The following is a 2,500-nucleotide window of genomic DNA, read 5'->3' as shown; positions in this document are numbered from 1 at the left end:
ATGCCATACGTAATGGGTGTTGTCAAAATTTGCTTTAACAATTGAAGTGGAAAAAAAAAGAAAAAAGCTTACAGCACCTGATATTCCCAGGCGGTCTCCCATCCAAGTACTAACCTGGCCCGACCCTGCTTAGCTTCCGAGATCGGACGAGAGCGGGCGTTCTCAGGGTAGTTTGGCCGTAAGGCATGGTTGAACACAAAGTCATGCTTTTTATAGATACAATCACCCTTGAAAACCAAGACGGCGTTTCATGGAAACATGGCTATCATGAAAAGTTATTGACAGCTTTTTATGTGGTAGCACAAATTTGCCATTGCGACCTGCATTTTGCTGTATCAAAGTAAATGTCATGAAAAGTGGAAAAACCCTACATGGAAGTGCAATGTGTTTTTTTTTTTTTTTTAATGAATAAAGACTGCTGCTTTGAGTTCACAGGGAGCCAGCCTCTTTATTCACTGTACATAGTCTGCTCTCTAGCGGTAAAAGACGTGAACTACAATGCTATGGATGACGCCACACAATATAGATTTGAAACTCGTGTTATAGTTTCAATGTCGGAGTTTAAACTCGGCTTGCAGTTTCCGAATGCCATACGTAATGGGTGTTGTCAAAATTTGCTTTAACAATTGAAGTGGAAAAAAAAAAAAAAAAGCTTACAGCACCTGGTATTCCCAGGCGGTCTCCCATCCAAGTACTAACCAGGCCCGACCCTGCTTAGCTTCCGAGATCGGACGTTCTCAGGGTAGTTTGGCCGTAAGCCATGGTTGAACACAAAATCATGCTTTTTATAGATACAATCACCCTTGAATACCAAGACTTGGCGTTTCATGGAAACATGGCTATCATGAAAAGTTATTGACAGCTTTTTATGTGGTAGCACAAATTTGCCATTGCGACCTGCATTTTGCTGTATCAAAGTAAATGTCATGAAAAGTGGGAAAAACCCTACATGGAAGTGCAATGTGTTTTTTTTGTTTTTTTTTTATGAATAAAGACTGCTGCTTTGAGTTCACAGGGAGCCAGCCTCTTTATTCACTGTACATAGTCTGCTCTCTAGCGGTAAAAGACGTGAACTACAATGCTATGGATGACGCCACACAATATAGATTTGAAACTCGTGTTATAGTTTCAATGTCGGAGTTTAAACTCGGCTTGCAGTTTCCGAATGCCATACGTAATGGGTGTTGTCAAAATTTGCTTTAACAATTGAAGTGGAAAAAAAAAAAAAAAAGCTTACAGCACCTGGTATTCCCAGGCGGTCTCCCATCCAAGTACTAAGCAGGCCCAACCCTGCTTAGCTTCCGAGATCGGACGAGATCGGGCGTTCTCAGGGTAGTATGGCCGTAAGCGATGGTTGAACACAAAATCATGCTTTTTATAGATACAATCGCCCCTGAAAACCAAGCCGGCGTTTCATGGAAACATGGCTATCATGAAAAGTTATTGAAAGCTTTTTATGTGGTAGCACAAATTTGCCATTGCGACCTGCATTTTGCTGTATCAAAGTAAATGTCATGAAAAGTGGAAAAACCCTACATGGAAGTGCAATGTGTTTTTCTTTTTTTTTTTACGGATAAAGACTGCTGCTTTGAGTTCACAGGGAGCCAGCCTCTTTATTCACTGTACATAGTCTGCTCTCTAGCGGTAAAAGACGTGAACTATAATGCTATGGATGACGCCACACAATATAGATTTGAAACTCGTGTTATAGTTTCAATGTCGGAGTTTAAACTCGGCTTGCAGTTTCCGAATGCCATACGTAATGGGTGTTGTCAAAATTTGCTTTAACAATTGAAGTGGAAAAAAAAAAAAAAGCTTACAGCACCTGGTATTCCCAGGCTGTCTCCCATCCAAGTACTAACCAGGCCCGACCCTGCTTAGCTTCCGAGATCGGACGTTCTCAGGGTAGTTTGGCCGTAAGCCATGGTTGAACACAAAATCATGCTTTTTATAGATACAATCACCCTTGAATACCAAGACTTGGCGTTTCATGGAAACATGGCTATCATGAAAAGTTATTGACAGCTTTTTATGTGGTAGCACAAATTTGCCATTGCGACCTGCATTTTGCTGTATCAAAGTAAATGTCATGAAAAGTGGGAAAAAGCCTACATGGAAGTGCAATGTGTTTTTTTTGTTTTTTTTATGAATAAAGACTGCTGCTTTGAGTTCACAGGGAGCCAGCCTCTTTATTCACTGTACATAGTCTGCTCTCTAGCGGTAAAAGACGTGAACTACAATGCTATGGATGACGCCACACAATATAGATTTGAAACTCGTGTTATAGTTTCAATGTCGGAGTTTAAACTCGGCTTGCAGTTTCCGAATGCCATACGTAATGGGTGTTGTCAAAATTTGCTTTAACAATTGAAGTGGAAAAAAAAAAAAAAAAAGCTTACAGCACCTGGTATTCCCAGGCGGTCTCCCATCCAAGTACTAAGCAGGCCCGACCCTGCTTAGCTTCCGAGATCGGACGAGATCGGGCGTTCTCAGGGTAGTA

The 2,500-nt window shown here is 41.2% G+C and overlaps 3 non-coding genes and 2 pseudogenes across 3 annotated transcripts in view; all 5 read right to left on the bottom strand.

Moving 5' to 3' along the window:
- Positions 1-65: 65 nt before the first annotated feature.
- Positions 66-184, bottom strand: LOC119118750. The gene has a single exon (XR_005096924.1). It is a non-coding gene; the product is annotated as a 5S ribosomal RNA (ribosomal RNA).
- Positions 185-650: 466 nt separating this feature from the next.
- Positions 651-759, bottom strand: LOC119118763 (annotated as a pseudogene).
- Positions 760-1,230: 471 nt separating this feature from the next.
- On the bottom strand, positions 1,231-1,349 carry LOC119118801. Its single transcript, XR_005096957.1, has one exon. It is a non-coding gene; the product is annotated as a 5S ribosomal RNA (ribosomal RNA).
- A 464-nt stretch (positions 1,350-1,813) lies between these two features.
- Positions 1,814-1,922, bottom strand: LOC119118773 (annotated as a pseudogene).
- Positions 1,923-2,392: 470 nt separating this feature from the next.
- Positions 2,393-2,500, bottom strand: part of LOC119118814 — a 119-nt gene continuing 11 nt past the window's right edge. Inside the window, exon 1 of the ribosomal RNA XR_005096969.1 lies at positions 2,393-2,500. This exon is cut by the window's right edge and continues 11 nt beyond it. This is a non-coding gene — a ribosomal RNA (5S ribosomal RNA).

This window comes from Syngnathus acus, unplaced genomic scaffold (genome assembly GCF_901709675.1).
Source record: "Syngnathus acus unplaced genomic scaffold, fSynAcu1.2, whole genome shotgun sequence".
Lineage (NCBI taxonomy): Eukaryota > Metazoa > Chordata > Actinopteri > Syngnathiformes > Syngnathidae > Syngnathus > Syngnathus acus.
This window is presented reverse-complemented; position numbering and strand designations above follow the sequence as displayed.